This window comes from Sinohyriopsis cumingii, chromosome 15 (genome assembly GCF_028554795.1).
Source record: "Sinohyriopsis cumingii isolate HCF-2022 chromosome 15, ASM2855479v2, whole genome shotgun sequence".
Lineage (NCBI taxonomy): Eukaryota > Metazoa > Mollusca > Bivalvia > Unionida > Unionidae > Sinohyriopsis > Sinohyriopsis cumingii.
The window spans coordinates 99,635,081-99,662,844 of NC_142975.1; the positions used below are offsets into that span (position 1 = coordinate 99,635,081).

The 27,764-nt window shown below is 35.5% G+C and overlaps 1 pseudogene; it reads right to left on the bottom strand.

Annotated features, from left to right (window-relative positions):
* Positions 1-216: 216 nt before the first annotated feature.
* LOC149782382 (hemicentin-2-like) overlaps positions 217-27,764 on the bottom strand; it is a 72,569-nt pseudogene continuing 45,021 nt past the window's right edge.

Consider the following 27,764-nt stretch of genomic DNA (forward strand, 5'->3'; position numbering starts at 1 on the left):
TTTGTCATGTTATAGTTATGTTGCTGGTTAATGGACAATTATGTTTATCTCTTGAGGGTATGCTGATGGTATTTGGACAATTACTTTTGTCTCCTGAGGGTATGCTGATGGTATTACAAAAAATGTAACTCGGCCAGAGTGAATCTTGTATATACCAATTGTGTATGTTATATATGTTTCCAGCGTTGAAAAATAATGGAATATATTTATATTTCATCACTTAACTTCCCTCTTTAACTGGATGACCTTCTGCAGTGAAAATAGTGCAAACTGGCATATGACCCCATAATGGCACCTGCAATGTTAAATACATGATTTTAATGACAATATCAGTTTCATTTCAATAATTTAAGATACATATTAATTGCATTGCACTGATAATCCAAACTGATCGATGGTTTAAATTAGTATCTGCAAACAGGACGACTATCTGTCTTAAACACCATCACTTCTTATTCACAGCCGTATCTCGTTTAATTGCACGGTGTTTTCATACTCGTCTTCACCTGAGAAAAAAAAGAAAGAAATATGCTACACCCAAAATGTTTTGGAGCACATATTTAAAAAATGACATCTCTGTTCATGTGGAAACAATAAAAAATGAACTTGAACGAACGTTTAAACCTAGACATTTTCATCTACTCGGTAAATGGATCATTGAATATAAAACAGCGTAAGCATTTCCATATTTGACCATTACTTCATAAAAGATATTCATTATTCATGTAAGAACTCAAGGTCATTATATATACATATATATATATATATATATATATATATATATATATATATATATATATATATATATATATATATATATATATATATATATATATATATATATATATATATATCTGTGTGTGTGTGTGTGTGTGTTTGTGTGTGTGTGTGTGTGTGTGTGTGATATGTGTGTGCGTTTATGTTCTCAAGCCTAAATTGATATATGTATATCAACATTCGCCTGCTCTCCATAAGTTATTTTGTGAATATATTTTGGTTTTGTATTTTATTTGGATAAGAACATTATGTGCACATGTCCAAGGATCTCTGACACTGACACAAGCTGGATACCAGAAATCATTAATTTAACATCATAACATTTATAAACTTTGTTCAATAATATTAATTAATTATACATGTTTTGGGGTTTATTTGGTTTGTTTAGATTGTTTTTCAATAAAAGCAAATTTTGAATTATGAATCAATAATGAAATATGTTGAATACTATTTTCATATATTGATTTTGTTTCTCAAGAAAGCTCAAAACAAAGACAAATATTTATAACACATCATAGGAGTAATTTAACTAAAAGTCCTAAGACATTGTTCCAATATTGCCCTCAAAACTTATTTATTTATTTATTAAGTAAATATACAAATGAAATGAGCAGTACCACTGAGCGCTTCATACGGACTTTCCACTCTATGTCTTGATTGCAGAACTTCATATTCCGTGGTTCCAATATCACTCACGAAATCTGTATTAGCATATTCAGGGGCAGCTGCCTCCAAAGGCCTTGATATATAAAGGAAGGAACGCTAACCAGTATCTGAACAGAGCTACATAGTGTACACTAATAATAAAAAACAAAAGAGATATTGATGCATGCGGATAATGTAGAATATTATCCAACACACCACATTTGTTATTGACATAACTCATGCTTATCTGTGTTGTTAACTTTTAATGTAATTGATCTTATTTAAGAAATATACATGTTGTAACATGTTAGGAATCATTTGTCAAATGAAGACATAGATTGTTATTTTTGTGTTCACGATCAGCCACTGGTAATATACTCACACATGCTAGTCTAACGTTATAACTTGTTTAGTGTCTTCGATTAACCACATTCTAATATGATTAAACGTCAATCGGATATTTTATCATTCGACATGTATTACATGTATTATAAGACCAACCGATACACTTCTGAAATTGTTACTACAAACTAGAAACCATAAATGCATTATCCTATGTGACATCCGACCTCTTCCCAACCATAATTTTGAAATGCCATGATCATCCGATCAAAGAAAAGGTTATACATTCATTATGTAATGAAATGAGTGACTTTTGCGGCAGTTCTGATACCCCGAATTTACCGCATGTTTTCGGACATCGTTTCTTTCAGGACACTTTTTGGGAGGGGAAATATAATAGTTCAATAACTTGTAATTTTTCGGACATTGCTTCGCTATAATTTTTCCAACTATTTATGTTTTTGGACACAATCTAGGAAGATATGTAGCGTTGTTTTAATGTAAAATTCACATCATGTTTGCAGTTAATTTAACTGATACAAAGTTCGCTTCATTTGGTCGGCAATTATCTAATGTGATCATGAATTTCCATGAACTAATATAATTTAAAATTCTTAATGATATGTATGTATGTATGTATGTATGTATGTATGTATGTATGTATGTATGTATGCATGTATGTATGTATGTAGGCAGGTATGTATGTATGTAGGTATGTATGTATGTAGGTATGTATGTATGTATGTATTTATGTATGTATGTATGTAGATAGGTAGGTAGGTAGGTAGGTAGGTAGGTAGGTAGGTATGCATGCAGATAGATTAACGTATAGATCAAATAATGACAAGAAATAAGATTAAATGATGTGATATATTTAAATCTTTTATTCAATTTCAAGAAGCTTGCCCATTGACTTTTTTAGGTCCTTGGGCGAAAAACCCTCAAATTCTGTATCAATATAATCAGCCATATTGTTTAATTGTTTGTCGTTTCTGATCAGCGCGTTTTCACTTCCGCTTAGGTTGACACTGATGCCGAACACCTTGAAATATGTCGTTATCATTGTGCGCTTTTTCTTCAATGTGTCCATGTAATTTACAACCCAGTTCAATACAATATGTTTGCTGGCTGTCTTGATCCGTTCGTTGCTGCTTTCATCAGATGATTTTACTGCATTCGTAGCATCCCTGATTTATTCCTTCCATTTGAGGCGGAAGTAACTCTTCACAAGTTTATTGATGCTCACGTCAAGAGGTTGCACCTTGGATGTGCAGCCTCCTGGTATTATTGCTCGCACAACATTTCCGCGCCGCAACACTTTCTTCGCGTTATAAAGTGATGTGAGCCCGGAACGAGTCCATAATTAATAGCGATCACTCTCTTCTGTTGAATTGCAAATACATTTCTTCAGTCTATCGCAGTATTAGTGTTTCGTCCATCCATGTTTCAACTGCGATAATCCACCCTGTTGTTGCCTTTAGATCCAGATGCCTCATTCCCTTGAGAATAACCATTGGTGGTAATACGTCGCCAGAATATGCAACGGTTAAAACGACATTAATGTGTCTCTTCTCCCCTCCAGTTGCACGAATCAGAACGTTTTCCGTTCCTTCTTTGTCCACCGTCTTCTCTGGCACAAGATCAATGTACATCGGTGTCTCGTCCTTGTTAATAATAAACGTATCCTCTAAGTCATTATCCTGACATATATCACACAAAACGTATTGAATGAAGCAATATTTTCTTCTAAATCCTTGGGTAAACGTTGGGCAAGAAAGGTCCTGCTTCTGAGCACAAACCCATCTCTTTCATGAAACTTTCTCCCCACAAATGACTGGCATGCAATTTGCTCTCCTGAAATTATGTTGAGACATGCTCCCTGACATATATACATATTGCCTCAACACTTACGGGAATTTGTAAGTTACGCTGTGTGAGCACCCATTGAGCTATAACATCTTCCATAGCTTGTCCATATGAAATGGGTCGTCTACACTTAGGTAAATGTCCAATCATGTTCAGATCAGCAGAAAAGTCAATTTTCGTTCAGGTACTCACCGTGGATTTCGAAATCTTGAATAGTTCTGCTGTAGGTCTGATTCCCAGAAGTTTTACATTGTTAATGATATCCTTATTTTGCTTTAATGTATAGTGTTTATAGTGACCACGTACAGTACCTGGTAGAGCACACTCGGGTTCAAGATAATCAAACTCGTCATCTAGAGGAGCTTTCTTTGTAGGCGGTTCTTTTTGCGATGCATCCGCAGAAACCTTAATTCTGTGGACGGCCTACTGGCCTCTTTGGAGAAGGATTTTGGACAGGGAGTCGATCCACGAACTAAGCAACTGCCTTGTTGCATAACGTATGATAAACGTATCGATCAACATTATAACAGTATTAACACAATTGTGTTTCACAACGACATCCATAAGCATACATTCTTTTGATAGTGATGTGTATTTTATTTATAATTTATATTTTAATAGCTTGACTGGCTAAAAAAAATATGATTGTTTGTCAGTGCAGACATTGTTACGCACGAAACCATTTCAAACAGGTGAGGCAGTTATGGCTTTGATTAGAAACCATGACCCCTGCTTTATATCATTAAACAATACATCGGAGAGTCGGTATGGATTGGTAACCTTCATTGGCATTGTGCAACAAAACAAGCCCCTTATCCATGAGGTATTATGTAACAAGGTTTAAACATGGTTATTGTTCTAAAAGTAATATACTACTTTGTAGACAATACATATTGATTGTGAGTGCTAACTGTTTGTACATCGTGTGCTCTTTTAATATAATCCAGATGTATGCCATTTATTGACGAACACATCTGTCAAATCAATCCCACAAGTTGTGTTATTATTAATTATTACCTAGACACCTTTGTAATGTAGATTTCAATGATCACTGATCAGCAGAGGGTTGAACTGTCGATTGCAAGGTTGCTAATATGGCGGTTCGTTTGGAAAATCTGCACACATTCGTGGCTCTAATACATTTATGGCTGTTTTCTCTTGGATGGGCATGTATCAGATAGACATTAATAGGCAAGTAATGCCTGTTTTTCATTCATTATCCTTTCCGTGGTATTAGACTAAATACTTGTTTTGGTTCATGGCAGCACGTTGTCATGTGTGCGTTGTCATGTGTGCTAACGGTAACTTCGTTACGGACGTTGAGGGGATAAATCTATCTTCACCTGTATGTTTCGGACACCTAAGTAAAGAATTTAATATGTATTCGGCGACAAAAAACGCTCGGCAAATACGGTAGTCTAATAGTTACTTCTAAAACTGTATTATTTCATTCCCAAAAGAACAAACTACACCTGCCATTGCTTATGAATCCGACATTGAACATAGTTTGATTGGTTGATACATAAAAAGTGGTTTATTCTAGGGGGTTGGTATTCCCAGCGAAACTGCATTGATAACATTTGGAATAAGTTGAATTAAGTAATTAATTAAGAATCAAGTGTGCCAATATTCCACATTAACCCTCATGAAAGAAAAAAAATATACTTTAACGAACTTATTTGTGATTAATATTATTTATTATTATTATCTAAATATTTCATTAAGTTTCAGCTCTATCACAATACATTTCACCTTTATTGTTTAATACACAATATTAAGAAGTGCTGAAAAGTGTATAAGAATCTCATGCTATAAAATCATGGGCTAGTAATTTTAAAATAAAGATTATCTTGTCTTGACACTTAATGATGTAATTTCTTTTATTGCACATATGTTAGCGGAAAGCTAAAACAGTAGTCACCTTTCTGTTAGGGTTGCATCAATAATACAAATGTGAATAATTTTTGAATCCCTTGATGTACTTCTTTATACATACAGTAAAAACATGATTCACATTTTTCAACTTGCATCAAAACTATAGCAGGCATACTCCTAATATTTTTACTTGTGTCATCAAGTAAATTTAGAAGTTAAAAGCCTCTTTTCTTTCTTGAAAGCCATGACCTAAAACAACGCTATCTTTGGAGGAAGAAAAAGATAATATAATTTATTAGGGTTACAGCCCAAAAAGAATTTGTAAGAAGTACAACGCAGATCTTGAGCTTAGTCAGCAATATAGTAATGCAAGGAAATATTACCAATAAGTTTACAAATGGGAGACCTGGTGGTGACAGGTGGTTGGGATTTACTAAAATATGGCCACACGTGTCGTTGTGCAGCCCCCAATCATTGCCCATTGATATTGCAATATGTTTGAATCCATCAGTGGTCAAGAGCACCTTCTGTCTTCTGCAAACATATACGCACTATATGAGAGCTGATACATGCCCCAGAGTGTATATTTAACTCTGATGAAATAGGTATGTTGAAAGATCAGAAGCCGGTTAAAATTCTATAGATGTCTGGACATGATTCACAGACAAGTGGCAATACAACAAAACAATTGTTGCAGCTTGTGCATCAACCTCCTCATCCCACCACAGGTGATATTTATTAGTAAACATGGTATGGGTCATGCTATGTTTCAAGGTGTGCCACATACTAGAGTGAGCAGCAGTCCAAATGGCTGGATAGATTCAGAGCCTTTGAAACTTGGGTAAATGAGCATGTTGTGAGTTACATTCCACCAACAAAACCATCATTATTATTAATTTATGTTCATAGTTCTCATGGCAAATGTTGTCAGTAAAGATAAGGATCTAGGCAATATTATCTTCGCACTTCCTCCACACATAACACAAAGGCTGCAACCACTTGATGAGGGTGGTTTCAAACCTTTGAAGGAAAATTAAAAAAGGGAATGCAGATTATTTACAGAAGAAATTCCTGGCATGCTAGTAAGTATGTTTATATTTGGTGAGATTTTTGGTAACGTTTATGCCAAGAGTCCTTGCCCATTGCTACATGTGGTATCTTCCCTCTCTAGCCAGAAGTCTTTCTAAAGTGAAATGATTTGGCCGCATCACATATTGGAAATACAGAGGTGTAAATCTCTTGTATTTTCTGATGTATCAAACGCACTGGCGTTTATGGGAATATTTGACATAGATACAACGCATTCCCAAACTTTAGAACTGATGTTGCATGAGAGTCTATATATCAAATCTAATGATTCAGCTTTGTCGCTATCTGGAACAACAGTCGAGGCCACATTAACATTTTTGTACCAGGAGTAGAGTCCCAGTAAATATGATGATCGTCAAGCGAGTCACCTGTTAATACATTTGTTTTAAGTCTTTCGAATGGCTCGGCCGGGGATCGAACCCACGACCTACCCCGTTCGAGGCGAACTCTTTAACCACTAGGCCATCGGAGCGCTGCTTTTAAAAATACAGAGGATGAAGGGCTGCGCCAAGCAGAAGAAGAAGAAAGGAAAACAAATAAAGCAAATAAAGAAAAGGAAAGGAGAAAAGATAGTAAAAAAACTAATAAAAAATGCAAAAAAACCTACAAGAGATTATTACAAAATTAGAAATTTCCCAAACGAAGGAATCAGGTGGACGATGGAAGCAAGTAATGAAAAATATGTTGAATACACTCGCTACTTGTGTGTATTCAGTCAGAAGGCTTCAAAGGAAATTCAGCAAGTGTGGGTCTGCTCAAATATCTGCCAGAAGTTGATGCATGACGAACGTCTTCCAGTTGGGTTCTCAGTTGAAGTGGACAAGCCTTTCAACTATCCACGTGCATCTAACTCCACAGTCTGTGTTCTCTCTATGTATCTATGCAACTGAGGATAAAACAGGTGAAACAATTTTGACACAAATTTGCACTAAGAAGGTAAATGCGCTTATAATACTTTCCTGCTTTCCAAGTCTGATTGTTAATATGTTAATATATAACTCTCAACAAAAGATGACAGTGAAGACACTGCACATATCACCATGTAAGACATGCAAGAGGTCTCTAAAAGGCTTAATCACGCATAAGTGCTTATCTGGGACGCATACAATCACTTAGACGGGAGTACTCCGTACGCTTGTAAAAGGTTGCGGCGAAAATCAAAGACTTGCCAGACTTAATTTAGCGACCTGATCAGTGGGAAAATGTGTTGATGAATAAGATGTGCTGATATTTACAATAACATAATTCAGTGGCTGAAAGAGCCGCGATTTACATTTTGCGATTATAAGAGTACATCTAAAGTACAAGACACTAACTTGGTGCTAAGTTCAACGACCTTTTGAAAGGAAGATGATTGGCAAAATGTACTGATATTTACAATGATTGAATTCAGAGGCCGAACGACCCAGAGATGTAAGTGTGGTAATTTATAAGAGTATACCAGAAAAAACAAGATGCAATAGTCACTCGGCAAGTTCAAAGACTTTTACTAGCTGCTGTGTTGGAAAATGTGCTGATATATACTTACAGTGATTGAATTCTGAGGCAGAAAGGCCCATAGATGTATGTACATTTGGCTATTATAAATCATCAAAAACAACTTTGGCTTGATGTATTGTGTTCCTTTCAGCTTGTAGCTAAATAGGTAGTGAATTGGACATCGAATTCAAGACATGTTGAGACTTATAGAAAACTCCATTTACAAATTTGGATATTTATTTGCAGGTTAAACGGAAAACAACTGACGAAGACTGTAATGATATTCAGGAGAGTACTTGAGCGGATAATTCAGAAAGGAATGTAGCCAAATGTAAGAAAGTGTTTGATGCCTGGCTTAGTGTTTGGAATAAGATATTTCCTTTGATTGAAAAACCTTAGTCAAACTCTAATGGACAACCAAGAGCTACATGTCAGTGGTATGACAAATTCGGAAATTGAACTCAACCAATAATTGTTCTAATAGCAATGTTTACTTTGTCTGGGAGGGTACCTCAACTTTTGCTTTACTCCAAGTTTTAAAATCCTAGCGACTTCTCAGAATATGGTGCAGAGGCTGAAGCAGAAAAACCTGTCCAAAGCAAATATGTGTGGCTGTATTTAGATACAAATCTGGTAATATGGATAACATGAATGACCTTTTCAAAAATATTCCAAACATCAAACACAGATGTGTTTAATGTAGTTTCCAACATTTTGCTTTGCTGCAGTTATATTTTCTGTTTAAAATATTTTGATATTAACAATGTGTACAAAATAAGAATAAAAAAACACATTTTCCCCAGTAATATATTTACATTTGTTTAAAAGATGTTTTAACTATAATTGTAAAGAAAAGTGTCTTCATATCAAATTATTTACTGCTTGTTGTGTGTGAATATTAAATTCATAATCTGTTACGTTCTAATGCCTTTTTCCATATATAACAATACGGTTTATTAATTAATACAATTAATGAAAGCACTGCGGTAACATCTACAGTTTTTGATACATTACACTGAACAAAAGTACACACTCGGACGGTTATTAAATCTTGCATAATTGTATCATGAAAGCTAGAATATCATTCATTTAAATTTAGAGCAATAAATGTAGCTGCAATATCATATATTACAATTACAGTAGACTGATAAATTTAACCAAAATTTTGTATTCTTACATTGTTTTGTATTTTTATTGTATTCTTATGTTCCATTACATTTAATATGTTAGGGTGTAGCAATTATTTTTTAAAAACTCCATAAATGTCAGATAAATAGGATTTGTCAGATTGTACACCGTATTTTAGAAGCACAGGGGGTCAACCAACCTAAGGGTGGCCTGACATGGGTGGAAATAACGTAACAATTATCCAAAGCTCAACAGTCAGCCTACCTAAGGGCGGATAGACATGGGAGAAAATGATGTACACAATGCAAGAACCTGATTCTCTAACCACTTGTTGTAAGAAAAGTTGTCATTGTTGCCCGTTTTGCAATTCCTAGGCTTTATTCTGAATCAAAAAAGGTTGAATTTTTCAGCCACCGGATGACGAGACGTTGGGTAAACACTTGGCAAAAGTAAACAATAGGGGCTGAGCTATTTTTTGTGCCAGTTTAATTATAATTCCTAGACAATTTACTGCCAGTTACACCAGTGCATGTGGTTTCTTCATGGATTACCCTTGAATGGCATTTTTGTTTGCGCCTCTTTATATCCATTTATGGGGTCCCTTCATAGAGTAGACTTCAATGAAATTTTCATTTTTGCCAATTTCTGACTTCATAGGGTACGTTCAGTGAGGTCTATTTTAACTTTTTGGTTGCTCTGGTTATATTTCTCATTTATTTCTGGCTAGTTTTGGACTCTTTAAACCCTGCTGTATATTGTTCCCACTTATGGTCACATGGACATACCCCTGGTGAATTCGTAGATGCGAAACGAAATGCTAGAAATTCAGAGAGTTGTCCATAAATTCGCCTACCCCACTGCCTCTACGGTCAACAGGATAAGCACACATTACCAATAATTGTGTGCACACCCATCCCCAGGCAAAACCCACGGGGTGCCAAAACTCCACTTCCAACTGTTTCGACTGGTGGTGGGTGTCTCCAAATTATTGGTAATCAATACAATGTATGGTTGTCATTCGTGTGTTTGGGGCATGACTCAGCAAAATTAATAACCTTAGTGTTCCCCGCCAGCAATATGGCGAGCCCTGAGTTTGAACCTAAGAAGTATAGCCGTCATGGCGGTGGAATCCAATGAAAATTACCACTGGACCACGCAGCTTCAATAGATATTTGTTAAAACCTAACATAAATACCTGCTGACGATAAATCAATAAAGTTTTAGATAATTTATAACTACCGCATGCCATAGAATGTTCATCTGAAATAAAATATATTAATTGTGTTATCTACAAATTATAAATAATGTATCAAAGTAAGTATTACGAATATGGCCGAGCCACACCTGTTTCGCTTGACTGGCAAAAAGTAATAGCTATACTTGTGGACTACATATAATGTATAGGTAAGTGGTGCAACTGGGAATAAATGCCATAGGTCCTGGTCCGTAAGTGTGGCGTGGCTGGACAACTTTGCAATAGTATAAAATAAATATTTTGCTTGAAGAAGTACCAGGAGAGGTCATGTTGTTTCTTAGCCAAGGGCACGTGATCGCTCTATTTGGCCGTGACTATCACTATGCTCGAAAATGTTCTGGAACAGCCCGTGGTAAAACGGATGTTTTTCACAGAGAATATATCACTGTTATTATATTTGTGAACAGACAGATATGTAAACATATCAGAAATTAAACATATACACGTATTTATATAATAACCATCAATAATTTAATCGGTAAATCACGCCTGTTCTTGTAGTAGGTACCAATTTTGACTTGGGGAAGCCCACTATTAATAGTGTACATGTATTTTTTGGGCAGCCAGACAAGTGACTGGGTAATGCATATATAGCTGGGAATCACACGCGCTAATTAGTAACGCAATGCACATTTGTATTTTGTGCAGTCAAACAAGTGATGTGGACATAGCTAAATTGTGAATAGAACTGAGATTAGAGCAAATACAGCAATTTGCTGTAGTTGGAAAAAATATGTTAGGTTACTGCTGTAACACACTAAAACCTCTTACATGTGCTGACTTAGTGAAATGTAATTAACTGTTATTGTATAATAATAATGAGCGAGTATGCGCTTAACATGTAATCTCATACAGCTGTATTAGCTTGACAACAACAAGATGCAATTAAAAAGTCGAAACATGTTTACAGACTAAAACCTACCAGTCGGATCAGTCACATATAAGATTGCTACTATATTCAGCAAGTCAGAAGGAATGACACTGAGTTTGAATCTTAAAAGTAACAGTATATGAATATTCTGAAAGAGTGGAATCAGAAATGTAAACAAACAGGAAAAAATGAAGCACCAACTTGAAAAAGCAAGAGAAGAAACATTGAAGTCAAGTGTAAAATCCGGGTCTAAAATGATAAATTATAATAGCCAAGCTGCATCAGTGGCCCTCCAACAGCGCTTTCCTGAAACAGAGCTAGAAACAACTGAAGGAGCAGCCTGATGTGGCCTTGCCACTCGCGACAGACATCATTAAAACAAGCATCTCAGGTGATTTAAGATAAACTTTATCCCAATAAAATCCTCACTGATGTTGATCGACTAGAAAATTTGATTGGTGGAAGTAAAGCAGGAAACAATCCTCACAAAATCATCAATGAAGCAGCTGCCATTTGTCTGAGTTTATCTACCACTGGTGTCATGGACTATAACGTTTATTGGAGCTGCTCGATGAAATTATCAACGATTACTACAGTGAGTGATCAATTAGATGAGCGATAAAACGTAATATGATTACGCACAATGCCCAACGTGGAAGTGAAAGAGTCATGGTGACCAATTAACGATTACCTGTTTATAAAATATCTACTAACATGGACTTGGCGATATTATTCTAGATTTACTTAGAAAGATAGCCCTTAAAGCTAACAATTAGGTATGAAAACCATCAAAGTTGTTGTTGATAAGGGTATTGACATTATCGGAGATGTCGCTGGTAAGGCATTCTCAGCGATCAAAGAGAGACTCTCACGATTAGCACGACAAAAGCCACAGCAGAATCTGAAGCATTTCAGCACAAGCATTCTAGAAAAATTGCCCATCACTGAAGTGTTGTTACCAAGTGTGAACAAAAAAATAAATCAAGTTGCAGATGAGATGCTGATATACTTAGCGGTACTGCGAAACCCAATTGTGTTTCATAATATTGGGGTTAATGAAGTTTCTTTGAGAATAAATGGACATTACTGAATTTCGAAAACAAACGTTTTGTACGTGTATACTATCGGTTGATGTCAATAACGAGGAGTGATCAAAATGTTGATATTGTTTGGAAATTTTCAGCGTGATTTTTCAATGCTGTATCCGGTCTATTACTTCTCGCTGAACTATTTCGATTAGTTTAGACAATCAGTCGTTGATATACATTATTGAGCTCATGTAACAACAGCAAGCCATGATCATGATGTCACGTATAAAATGAAGATCTACAACAGCGAGTTATTGCAGAGGTCAAGATAATTCACACGCTGTATTCAACAGAGAATAAAAAACATATAAGAATCACTCGCAAATTGGTTTAGCAATAAAAGGTAAATTATTGTTAGGAGCTGGCAACTAAATGCATACAATTACATACTGGAATCAATTTATTATAGTCTAAGAAGAGATCGGAGAGGTACATCAGCAATTAACAAAACTCGCCGATGCAGCAGGTGTCATACGAGCTGTTGCTGCAGATTGGTTGTCACAAGAGGCCACATAACCAATTTATCTGCCAGGTCCCAAAACAATGCAACATAGACAGTATCATGTCAGGACATGCAACGAAGTTTATCAGACATATATCTTACATTTACCACATGACACACATAAAAGGCGCACCAAACCATACACGTCCACCGTCTTAGACGTCGTAAGTATATACCAAGAGGCTGGACTTTTATCATCTTACACCACAGAAGCGTTTTAAGGAATGTTGTCATTAGGACCCTTACGAATGCAAAATGTATCACACTTTGGTCCTGGAAAAGATTTTATCGGTGCAATAACGATGCTGATACAACAACATAACGTTGAAATCCGACGTGAACACACAACGATACATCCCGATCAGGCAATTGTTGACTGATTTAATCAACCCTTGCACAGTGATTATCTGGACATATATATGCCCAAGAATTACTGAGCGGAACGCTGTGCGTTCAGGACAGATCTCAGATCTCTTGAATGTTGTGCGTGTGGCCGCGTTTTACAACAAGCTCTCACTCGTGAAATTAGCATGAAACTTGTTGATGCAATTGCTAAAACACATATATCATGAAGACAATCACCAGTGGATCAACCACAACTCGTGTTGTGTAATAAATAAACAACGAGGTTTTGATATCAACCTGGTAAACCAGAGGGTGGTAAACTAAGAGCCAGTGATCATGTTTGGAGCGTAACAACGCATACAATTTCCAGCGTGGTAAGATTTACTGGCTGTTATGCAGTCTACATTCGAGACTGAACAGCTTCTCAACGTGGATTTGTACATCAACAATTGCAGGTAATTCCTACAACACCCAGTTACCACCATATTGGATACGCGCCAACAAAAAACGCTAACACGAGTCACATTTGTTGAGGAACGGAGCTCTTCTACGTCTCTTAAAGTCAACACATGTCAGAGAGACATTTTCCTGTGTGTGGTCGCAACTACAATAAATTCTGTTCATGGTAAATTGTCGTACATCATTTGGAAAATATTGTCACAATATCATTGTGTTGCAGCAGACGCAGTTATTATTTTATTGTTGATTCATTTTCATGACAAATTGCAAGTCCAAATCAAATTGACACTGGTTTTTTGTGTCATCTCACCGATAACCAGCTAATGTTTTCTTCACCGCACTTATAATCCTGGTGACGCTGTTGTTTGTGACGTCAACTAAGTCGTTGGCCTCTCCAACACGTAGTCAACCCTGCATAAATGAGATATTTGTGCTACTCTAGACAGCCAGGTAAACTAAATTTGACAATTCAATCCATATATTGGTATCTGATCTTAATCCCCGAGACTAATGAGTTGTTAGTACATATCCCAGAGTCCAGTACAATGGGTTTAATGACATTACTTGTTGTACAGTCTCTTCTGAAACTTCGACGATATTATTAACAACCAGTTTTTGTTTCATACCCATTACAGGAATATCAGCAAGTACTCAAAATGCTTGTATGTGCAGGGCACTGATATAATGGTCCTGGCTGAGCTGGAAATTTTTGTTTGTGAAGATCAGATAATTTACGCCGAGATAATTTTCGTAAAATTTTCCAGGATACAACTGTTATAACATTAGTGCGCCAGAAATTAAACATTGGTGTTTATGGGATTTCAGTATGCGTAAAATCTCAATGAATTGTATCTGGTTGTAGTGTGGTTAGCGATTTTAACTGTAATAATGTTTCATCATGTGATCAATGATCACACAACTTATCTTGTAGTAGTCAACGTATTTGCTTAACCAATCATGTGGAGATTCTCCAGAAAATGGCGAGGATACCCTGCATCAGTACAAATAATAACGACGCATAATACTTTCCATGTTTGTCGCCATTAGATAATCAAACAGTGTTTTTGAATTATCCTGAGACACATAACTGTATCCCAAATAATTAATCTCGGGATATTTGTCGCATTAATTTATGTGTCCATGCATCACCATGCAATCTAAGGAAACTATTATACGTGCAAGCGCTGGCATCTTACAATCCCATCTCATTGGCAAGCCGGTGAGTTGGCATCAACACAATCATATTTGAATTTCAAAATAATTATATTGCACGTGTTGTTTTACGAGAACTACCTGGACAGTTAATATAGACCGTATTATGTACATGATTGGTTCATTCACTGATGGTGATGATGCCATATGTGATACATTATCGTTGCTGCAGTGGATATCATGTGATTTAATGTCAGCTGACTCGAGATAATTGCATGTTAGTGTTTGTGTCCTTAAAAAAATAGGTCAGTGAGATTCATTTTTGATTTGTTGATATAACAGTAATACGCGGCATCTCGAAAATCATTGGGAAATATATTGTTCATTGATCATATGTTTACTGACGCGTATGCCAATACAGATGATCTCAAATGAGTAAAGTGAGGAAAATTGCTGTAGCAGTAGTTAATGATCGTGTCAGTTTGGTTTGGTCGTCAGGTTAATATACCAGACACCAATGTCAATCTCAACGATTGTTGCGCAAACACTCAGCGTGGCTGGGATCAAATAGTGTTATTATGATACATGTTCTATGCTAAATTCTCTCATATCGACTGTAACCTCTGCGATAATTTCATACAATCAACACAAAAAATTTGGTTACAACAAGATGGCAAAGATATTTACAAATTTTAGCAAATTTGCATCAACAACATCATGATGTTGTACAAGATTAATCATCGATTATGATAATTAGGTTTTGTCATCAAGGATGCAGTGGCAAAACGTACGTTGGTGTCATGGAGAAATACAACAAAACGAGGTGGAACAACTATTGGTATTACAACATGAACGTTTGCTGAAAATTCGAATGAAAGAATCTCGGCAAATCCAGTAAGATCGATATTTGGTAGCGGCTAGTGTATTGCAAATCGTGTAATTTCATGTATTGGATGTCCGAGTCATTCAAAGTATGACAATCACCTAGTCTAAAACAAGCCGCAAAATAAGCAGCGATTGTATTACCAGAAATCATGTCAAACTGATTATGTTATGTGTTCCAGAGACCACACTGTCTACACGCAACACAAAATTGATTTTTGTTTGGCTATATGAGTAACAATAGATGACACTGTAAAACAATAAACAAGTTAATCATCGTTGTCGCTATCATATTTTACTGCAATGCGTTTCGTAGCACATTGGAGTGATTTTTTCCGATAAAAAGACTCCAGACGACAAAGTAAACTGATCAAATGATTCATTGTAAAAGCTACTTATTGAAGTGTCTTCTATGCCACCACTGTAAAATATTCAGGTTCGTGTTAACTTACGTTGTGAATTTCCTCAAAAATATCTCTGTTGTAAAATCTTGTTATACTTTCTCGTGGAAAATTCGTCACAGACTCTGTGCACGCATGGGAGTGATAATCAGTTAATGTTATTAGAGTACCTATGCTTCCATAACTATAAGAGTCATATAAAATTTCATTTGTTATTACCTTTACGACAATCGGAATCTTGATTTTCTTTTTCACATGTGGCAACATTGTTTTTTGCTTCATTTATAAGGGAGTTTTTCCAGTCACTTTTTGTGATTCTGCAAGTCTGTTTCCTTGTTTTGAATGTACAAAATATTCTCATACGTTGAGCAATACAGTTATGTTTTCATTGGTACAAGATATCTATATCTGGTCCATTCAGGCAATAAACTTTGCGTAAATAACATCTGTCGCAGGACCAGAGTTCTTCCAGTATGTATTGTCAATTCGAGAATTATTCCTGGATCTTTATATTGGGCCAAAATGATTATTGATGCTGATATTTTTTATTTTAACACATATACATTATCACGTATGATTAATTGTGTTCCATCTGGCATTTGTTGCTCTGGTTCAGACGTATCCAAAAAAAATACTTATTCTTGTTTTGTATATTTTGTATTATTTTGTAAGCAAACTTTTTATTCATTGTTGAATCTATAAACATTCCATCAGCATCTATTTTAAGAATCGACCAAACATGAGCATCATCATCGCTGTAAAATTCATTTGCTGTTTTTATTTCTTCACGTAATTGTAGTTCAAATTATATTTGTTTTCAGGCATCATTCAGTCGGTCCAAATGAAATGTTGATGTTAATAGCTCAATATGTGTGTGTGTCTGTGTGTGGGGTGTGTGTGTAGGGTGTCTGTGTGTGTTTCTCTAATTAGGCTTTCACAAATAGTAGAATGACTAACCAAAAACATAATGGTTGAAAATGGTTGAAGATGGGTTCTGCTCTACCATGTGGAAAATCATTGCTACAGTGACTAATCCGCGATCTACTTACAAAGTATCAGAAAAGGAAGTAGTGGACTAAAACTTAGTCAGTTTTATGGCTCCGGAGTCCGATGTAAAGCACAATTATGTCTTACATGTGGTGGACGATCTTGTCGAGCGTTTAAAATATACTTTGAAGTAACAAATGATCATGATTACATGAAAATAAAATACACTGCATAGTATATTCTTGGTAAGTCAAACGTAAGGAAAATACTATTAGAGACAATCCCATTTTATAATGGAACAAGCACAGATTGAATCAATAACATTGATGAGTTGTGAAGTTCCTCTTATCTACTAATTACAAAGCAAGCAAAGAGGGTGTTATATGACATTGTCGTCTAAAAATGAATGTAGGAAATATTAATAAGTTTGGTTACATTATGATCTGTATTGGAATTTCTGGACGTAAAAAATATACAAATTTATCTTGTCTACATATGTATTTACGAGTGTTTAAATGATCATATAAACTCAAATAAAAAAGATAACAACCTTGCAATGCTTCAAGCAATAACCCCAAGTGAGAATAGTAAAGTGGAAAAGCTGGAAAACACACAAAACCACCAATCTTTTTAAATCAACCAGTCTCCATACCGGTGAAACAATAGTTTAAGTCCATGTGCTCTGTTGGAAAATAATTTGTTCTTAATACAGTTTTTGTACAAAAGTAGCTACAGGTATAACCAATTCTGCTACATCGAAAAGGCTCTACCAAATAATAATTTTTCAGCGTATTGATCAGTAAACAACTACATAATCAAAATAGTTTGTTAATACTAGCTATGTTTTGTAACCGGTGACTAAAAATAAGCGTTGTCTGGTTCAGTAGAATACAACATCGACGCCACAAAATTGAACAATTGGAAAATAAACAAGTTTTTCCTACAACGATTGGTTAATGATTCAGATCCTTGCATATTTTTGTATATGTTAGTTTCACCTATGTCTGGGGCCCTTAGGTTGTTTGCTCCCCGGTGCTGTTACTTTGCATGACGATGTACGATCACATACATGGATGTTGAACGCAGTTGCTACAAAATAGCAAATGAGGTTATTTGTTTACGTTAATTCCGCTTAGCAGGAAAACTTAATAGACAAGTCATGATATTGCAGTTTATTTATTATTCTTCCAATAATACCCCGATTGATGTTAACACCTTGAACCATTCAGGCTTTGTTTTCACGTATCTGTCATTGAGAAATATTCATTAAAGAATTGTTCTTTAGAAAATAATCATTTAATATTGTGACAAGCACTCAGTATACTTGTACAAGTAATGAGACTGAAGTTCAAAAGCAAACTATTGTGAAAACCTTTACAGCAACACCCCCTATATGATCACTAGCTTCCGTCATTAACATTTGTAAGAAGTTCTTTTCAAACTAATTAATTTGTCCCTCGCTTAAGGTTTTAAGTGGCATGTATTGGCTCATAGCTGACAGATATAAATTACTGATGTGATGTACATAACGATTTACAATGATATTCAAGAATCATGATCTCCATTAATTCTTAAACTGTCATTCTGGTATCTGCATTATTCATTACTTGATTCAGTATGCATGTGAAAGATCATACTCACACCACATCTAATCCCACTGGTTATAGACTGTCAAAAGTTTAATTTGTATGCCAACAATCTTTCAAAACAGATTCATACGGCAAACCAGGTGCGCTGCTGTAATTAATTTTTTGTTTAGTCATTATTCTAGTGTTTCATACAGGCATCCATACAATCATTACAAATGTTACGTGGCAATATATTATCTTTCTTGATAATTGAGTTGTGATGGTAATATAATGTGTGACGGTTGGTAATCATCATTTGATGAGCTGAAATGGATGAAATGGGCATGTTGTTGGTAAGGGTGTTTCATGTTCAAAGTTATCATATATTTGTTACATGTCTTCAAACTCTTTTATAGTTTTAAACTTTCAACAGTGAAATTATTAGCCATTAAGTCCAAAGGGGTTTGTCCATGTGCTTAACTATCTATGGAACTAAATGCCATTTCTATTGTTTGTTGTGCTTTATTGGCCTTGGTTGAATACTTATATTGTTTGCTTATCCAAATCATGTTACATTTGTCAGGTAAACAATATCAAAGGGGAAAATGAGAAGAATCGAATGAGTTATTGTTACAATTCCTGTGATAGAGACTAGCTGATGACATCGTTGATCCTATCTTTCCGATTACTAACATGAGGAAATATTACATTGTAACCTTAATACGCCATTTGGTACCCATAGATTGTCTCTTCACCAAATATTGCAACTGAGTGCGTAGATGAGACTTTAGTAGAGCCATTCATATATCAGGGATACAAGCAGACATGATGTTGAGAAGTTTAACAGTTTTTCAGTCATATTGCTACGATGTCTCCAGTTTGACAGCTTATAGTTTATAGTGATGTCTAGCACTGGGGCATCAAGCCGCAGACATGTAGCATAATGTCCAACCCAATCACATTATCATGACACATGGCCAACCAGTCCTAATACTAACCTCTTAATGCTGAGCGCCAAGCGAGGAAGTGATTAGTAACTTTTTTGTAAGTCTTTAGAATGACTTGGCCGGGGATCGAACCCACAACCTGCCGCAACTGAGGCGGACGGTCTAACCACTAGGCCAACGGAGCGGTGCTTTTTAGGCTCAAATGAAACACGTGTTTTGCATGTGTACCTAGATACAAAATGTTTGGATCATCAATAATAAGTGTATTCAAGTTTTCATGACAATGCGTATTCATGGGACAATGGATAAGAAATCTGAACAAGGAGATTATGTGTTAACACTTATCTATGCCAATCATAGGTACTTACATGGTGAACCGATTTATCCGATTGATTTTGATTTTTGTTGTTGTTGTTGTTGTTAGGTTTAACGCCATTTTCAGCACACGATAGACTATGCATGGCGGCCAGTATAAATGGTGGAGGAAGAACCCGGGAAAACACCGGGAAGAACCACCGACCCACGAGAAGCTACTGGCAAGCTTTCTCACATACCCACATTGGCCGAATCCTAGACTCGAACCCACGCAGACAGAGGTGAGATGGCAGTGATCCGTAACATAGAGCGCTTTAGACCACTCGGCCACTCGGGGCCCAATTTTGATTTTGAAAGAGGTGAAACATGAAACAGCCCTAACAGAATAAGGTTGTGGGAGAGTGAAAACATTTCATGCTGACATGCTGAAACATCATGTTGAACTAACATGAACTTATATGAGTGTTAGAGTGAAATTAATACTGTATCACTACAAAATGAGGACGCTGGTAAGTATAAACAATATCCTAATTGATGTACTGACAAAAAATAAAAATACAAGATGAAAATATTTGCAGGGGAATGTGGCTTGTGGAGGCATATAGCCAGAGTCACAAAACCCATTATGTTGCCAACTCGTGTTTTATATCCTGGTTGTATGGCTAGATTTGTTTTCCTGTAACAAGAGGAAATGAAGTAATAAATACCTCGATCAAGTAACAAACTGATACTCAGACGGTATAACTACTCCGTGAATGAAAAAATGGTCATATCTCCTTATAAAATAGTAATTCTCAAGACTAATTACCCTCTATCTAGAACTAACAAAAATGCAAAAGTTAGTAACCTGAGATTGGTGTGTTGGGTGCTGGTACTGCAACCATATTGGTACTGTATCTATGCAATTAGAGGTTATGAAATGTGAGTAAAGATTATTCAAGTGGATTGTGAGTTCTTCATGTTTTAACTTTGTAGTCTGCACAATGTTTCTTTCATTTCGTGCATTTCATTTAGGACAGACAATGACGCACAATAAGTTCAATGTTTGTATTTCCATGTTCATGCAGAATAAAATCAATTCGTCAATCCATGTCTGTTCTGCTTCTACTACTATTCCTGCTGAAACGCCTAATGTCTGCATCTTACTTCCTGTATTTGACTGAATCTGCCAGATCTTTCATATCCTCATGGCTGCATTGTCCTATATTTATTGTGCTTATAGATTTAAAAAGGTTGCTGTTTTCAGTGTATATTCATTTTCTTGCCTGAATCTTCTTTATTTTATATCGTCTTGGTGTCTATCAATTTATGTATGAATGCATCAAACAGCAATCATTAGACATTATTTACCATTCGATGAACAATCATATTTTGTCAGTGTCATATTGATAAAAGCTTTGTATTCTGAATAATAAGAAATCAAGAAAAATGGTTTCGATATCATGTGATCCTGGTAATGACTGTTATCGTGGTCCATTTATGTGAAACATATACACAATAATTGAGAGTTTTGGAACATTTTCAATTCATTGTGACTATTGAGCATCTTCGCAACTTTAAGAACATATTATCAAAGGAAATCCTTCAACATGTTTTTTTAACAGTTTTCATATCTTAGGAAACTGATTAGAATTATGATAATGGCTGTTTCATTTAAAACTACATGGTACCCAGGGAAGACAGTCTTTTAAACAAAAAATGTCAGGATAGTTTGATTTCACAGATTTCATATTAAAATTAAAAGAATTTATAAATTACATATATTGGTGAGTACCCCACGTTGAATATGCCTCACTGATTCTCATGTATGTTTTAATGGAAAAACTCAAAGCTTCCAACGATACTGAAAAAATTAAAACTACAATTACAATTTGAGAGATATACATGTTTCTGCATGCTAGAAACATGCTGAAATAAATCTATTGTTTTAAAATATTATTTCATCCACACCTCTTCTTAATACATGCATTATATTCATGTTTCTTTTATTTAAATGGGTGGGAAGTTTATGTGTTCCCATCAATGGAGATGGTTTGCAATGTATATTTAATGCCCTACTAATACTACTTATACTACTACAACTACCGGTGCTGCTGCTAATGATAATGATGATGTTGACCATTTAAACAACAGCAGTAGAAATAATAATGTTGACTACAGAATTTAATCTTTACAAGTGCAATAACAATTTTGCTTTTAGAAGCTCCAAGCATAAATAGCAAGTGTAAATAATGGTATATCAAACAAGGAATTAACCCAAATCAGTTTGGACGTTTAATTTTAAACAATTCTTCCTGTAGAAATGTTTCATTAAAATATGACTTATCATGATTATCAACAAGTTAAACATATGATGACAAATTTAAAACATATTGCGTTGGTAGTTTACATGTATATTTTATTATCAAGATAATTCATTGTTATAATTTTATTTTGAAAAATTTAACTTCCTGTTTGTGTGAAAAACCATTAAATAGACCCTACTCAGTATGGTATAACAAGCTTCATGTGATTGGGTATACAAATAACATGTCTGCCACCCTAAACGTTGAAGTGAAGTATAGTTGAATAGGTCATTTTGCAAATGTTGTACTTTTCTTCAATGTTAAATATAAAATGAAGTCAAATCAATAACGTGGCTTCATCTTTTCACTATAGTTTGTTTCACAGAGTAGAGCATGGCGAATTCTATGTTATCTGTAACTCAACATATTTTCAGGTCAACATAATTAAAGTAGGTAAAAGTGCCTAATGGGTGCCACACACAGCATTTAGAAAGAATTATGGACGTTTGGAAATATCTGAGGAGGCTGACATGATCATTTCCTGTGTTAAAGATAGGGTACCAATTGTGACGTCGGGCCATTGTGCTCGAAAACTATGATAACATCTAGTTTCATGAATATTAGAGTATATATGTATCGCATTTCAGTATTACACGCAATAAGGAAATTGAATGTCTTGTGCTGAAATGTTTATTTCAACAGTTTTGTTTTGACGACAGGGATGGAGGCATTTTTATTCCATTAGGATTTCTTCTTGCACCTTGTAATCAAAATAAACTATGCTCCGATATGAAAGATTTCACCCCTTCATTATGACATTTTGTACTTAACTGATCTTCTTTTCCTGAAGCTTTCGTCAAAGAAAGGAAACATTAAAAGAATTAAAGAGTAAAGGGATACTATTAAAATACACACTATATTCCTTCATTTTGAAAGTTAAACGATTCACACTTTTTATATCCATAGAGACCCTATTTACATTAAATCTGAAGAATTACCATTTAGCATGCTATGTAATTATTTTTGTTGAATAGAATGACTGATCCATTATCTATAGAAAAGTTTACCATTGATCAGCAAGTGCATGTACTGTATTTGGGTGCCATTGAATCTGATTTGTGCTCAGTCTCACGAATAAGATGACAAGTGTCAGGTAACCAAACAATACAGTTTATAATTGAGCTGAAACCTCTCTTTCTCATATCAGGGCATATATATTTATCATGAAGTACAATGAAAATTAGATATAATACGTGTCATTTCCTAGTTATTCATTTTCCAACTTGTCTATTCTAATGCACATATATAATCAAATATAAACATTGTATAGTACCAGTGCTTAATACTTTGCCCCAAAACATGGAGAAGCCACCTTGCGAGAACTTGTTCTATGGGGAACTCACCCAGTCATATCAGGTGATGTTGACCCATGGTGGTTGGAGAAGCTGTCTAAATTTTATATGGAGATATAGAGAGAGCACACGTTTGTACTCGGTAAATGTGCTCATTTTTCCTTGAAGAATAACAGCTACGGTATTGTGTTTTGTAATATATTGTAACAAAGCAATTCTTCACAAAAGCTAATTAGGGCTTTATCCAGTTTTGAACAGCTAATTAAGCCTTTTTCATTGTTGATGGGGATGTAAGTAATTGGACAACCATACGGACTAAAATTTTCAGATAATCTCCACATAATTCGGTTATTCTAACCCAGGTTAATTTATATCAAAAGAATATTCAGTGATATAATTTATACGGGTTGACTGCTCCAACTACCATGGAGCGATATCTTATGATGCCAAGATGATTTATACAATTGGTGTGTGCTTCGCTAGTCTTTACCACAATTCAGTATGATGTACATTAATTTAATACTAAAAATCATTGAATATTTTAAAATCCCTCTCAATGTCAGATCCAATTGTTAATAAAATCTCGTCTCCAAAATGATAATTATTGATGCACATTATTTTCATTTTTGAGAATGTTTTCTGGCATGGGTAAAATGAAATGACATATAATAAAGTGTTTTCAATGACATAATTCAAATATAAGTCGCTTAGAAGACTAAGCTCAGGTCTTCTGTTAACAAGGAATCAACTTATATGTGGGTAAATACGGACTAATCGTCAAGTTAGATGAATCAAGCTATGAAATGTTATTAATTGATGACAGAGATACAGAGTCAGTTAAAATGGGAGATGACATGCATAAAAAAATTGATGGTAAACTATCAGCATGAATGACTCTAGTAGCCTTAAAATTGCGATAGCACAATGCATTGTGGTTTACATACCTTTGAGTGTGTTCTCTACCCATGCTTTGTTCTGAAAAATAAAATGAAAAAATACCAACATGCAATTTATTACAAGACTCAAGGGCCCTGTGTAGCTCAGTGTTCAAAACTGTTTGACTTCACGAATCACTGCCATCTTTACTGTACCGACATGGATTTTGAGTCTCGGGATCAACCAGTTTGGGTATACGAGAAAAGTGGCCAGTACCTTCCTATGGGTCAATGACTCTTACCGGGGATTTCCCTGGTTATTTCTCCAACGCTTATACTGGTTACCATGTTTAAAATATTATGTGCTGGAATTGGCGTTCAACCCAAAACTAGAACAACTAACATCAATAAGACACCCCAATAAGACTGATACACTATTGGGCAAAAATAAGTTCCTAACCTTCAAGATAAGAAAATACTGGATCTTGAATCGTACATTAGCACCAGTTTCACTTAGGATCAAGTAGGCATGATAAGAAGTCTTGTGGTCAAAACCAACATCAGTATGACCATTGGATTATGGACAATAGTGAGCTTCATGACAGCCATCATGCCATTGTATTGGATTTACAGGAGGCACTATTTTCGTTTAGAACCAAACAGCTATCACCCCCTGTGAGTCCATGTTTTTAGAATTGTATTGAAACAATCCTCGTTGCATGCTTAAGAGGCGATTGAATGAAGGCAACCTTTTGACCATGGGCTGTTACCCATACCAATGCAGTTAAGGTTCCTAGTTGAGTAAACAGAAGACCCATGGATAGCTTATCGATACAACACACTACTATGGCCTCTATTTTTATTAGACAGGTGGTTGTGATGGGTTTGGTCTTGAGAAATCGGCGTGTCATCCTAAGCCATACGAAGACTTATTTACTTTTGTTATTTTTTTACTTTAACCTTTTGCGCTGTATGTTTTTTTATATGAATGTTGCCACATACAGTTTCCTCCTGTCTTTTCCTCTCTGTATCCTATTCAGAAAGTATATCAATATACGGCAAGTTAAGGTATCAATCTAGTGGTGAATATACCTGGTAAGTATACCATCTATCTATCCCTGTCAGTTGATTAGTGTTGCCTTCCTGAAGTATATGGTGGGTGGTTGAACATAGGTCATGAATTTACAACAAATGCATGATGGAAAATAATCAATAGTTCAACTGAATACCCCAACCCCAAAACAAAGTAAGCCTCTGCCAGACTCTGATGATGAACCATTTGGCAAGGATTCATTCAATTATCTTCATGATCAAGCAGCCACAAGATGCATCAGACTGTTTTTCAAACTAGTATATTTGTATCTGAAAAATGTAGACCTAAGCATGCTGGCACACCGAAAAGATTTAAAAACGCCAATTAGAATCAGGTAGTTTGCCTGTGGAGTGCAAATGAAGAGCACGGGCTAAATATATCCAAAATTTTAAGACTTTCTGATATAAGTGGTTTGAGCATTCGTCACAGATGCGCGAGGTCAGAGGTTCAAACCCCAGCTGAGACATATCATAGACTTATAAAAATGGTGCATACAGCTGCCTTGCTAGGCGCTCAGCATTAAGAAGTTAGTGTTAGTACTGGTCGGCCTGGTGTGACTGGGTGGGATATCATGTTACATGTCTGCATCATGATGTCACAGTTCTAGGCATCACTATAAATTGCCACACTTCAGACATCGTAGCTATATGACTGAAAATCTTTGAAAGCAACATTAAAAATGGAAATCACACACACATGAACAATAGGCATAATTTGCTGCCATGACATGTTGGGACTCATCAATACAGAAGTCATTGAATTTCATGAAGAACTAAAATGTCACTGTAATTTGTCAAATCCATTTGAAAACAGATATACATTTGCAGGCCACCAACACCATTACATTTACACGACAATACTACCAAATGTAGTAAAAGCTGGATTTTAGCAGGTCAAGTTTAATATACACAACCAAAATCCAATTTGATTTTATCAGATGTCAGAAGTATGACTACCGTAAAGACAGATGTCCTAAAACCCCTGTATGTCGATGAATCAACTACTCTTTCCATCAGAAACATGATTAAAGAAAACCCCATACTTTTTTATACATTGTGGAAATCACCATATCGTATACTCAAAGAACTACAACATCTGATGACGGAAGTAAATTCAAAGAGTGAAATGCACTTCAAATATCCCATTTTAGAGATCACGAATGATGAAAGAACCTAGGACCGGCCAACATGGTCCAACCTTCTCAATTATGGTGAAGAATAGTCTGATAATTAAAAACGTTAAAACGACTCTGGAAAATCCTCCTTATGTAGCAACACATTTCAATAATCCTCTTTATAAACCTTAGAAAAAAACACAACACATAAACAATATTCAATAGTGTTCCAACACTTAAAGCACCAACTATGCAAAAACCTCTGAACTCTAACATGAAGCACCAATGGTCTGATGACCCTATACAGCTGCATAACAGGTTTCATGACTTTGGGGACAAGGTAGCAGACGTAACTGCCCTGTGTACTAAAAGTGACACCACGCAAACAAACAAAACAACCCTATACTTGCTCCTGATAAGAAGCATATAGAAGTAGTTGTTGTAGTCAGGATTAATGGCATTGTTCAGCCCATGATGGCCTATACATGGCAGACAGTATACCTAGTGGAAGTACAATTCAGGAGTACCATGGTAAGAACCACTGAACCACTGGGAGCTGCTGGCAAGCTTTCTTATACGCCCACATCAACGAAACCCTAGACCTGAATCCATCTCGACAGGTGAGACAGTACTGAGTGGTAAAGACGAGCACTTTTAATCCCTCTGCTAACCTAGGTCTCAGGCACATAAAGGAGTCCCTTCCATAAGATCTATCCTAATTAGTACACCGTCTCTATTATTATTTCATAATGATGAACGTTGAAAAATGGAATTGCTCTGGACTTACAGCCAACTACAAAGATATTGTTCTGCTTTTAAATAAACACAATCTTAAAGTACAAAGTCTCCAGAAAAATCTTTTAAAATAGAGATAATACCCACAATTCAAAATTGCTTCTTTTTAAACAACTACTTTTGAAATGTTGACAGGACTTCTGAAAGAGCTTCCTCGTTATGCCATTTTGCTGAAACAAACGTTTCTTGGCATTGCTGTAAGATCCACACTTCATCGAATGATTTAATTTAATTTCATTAATATACCACAAAACATGAACTTACAAATCAAATGAAT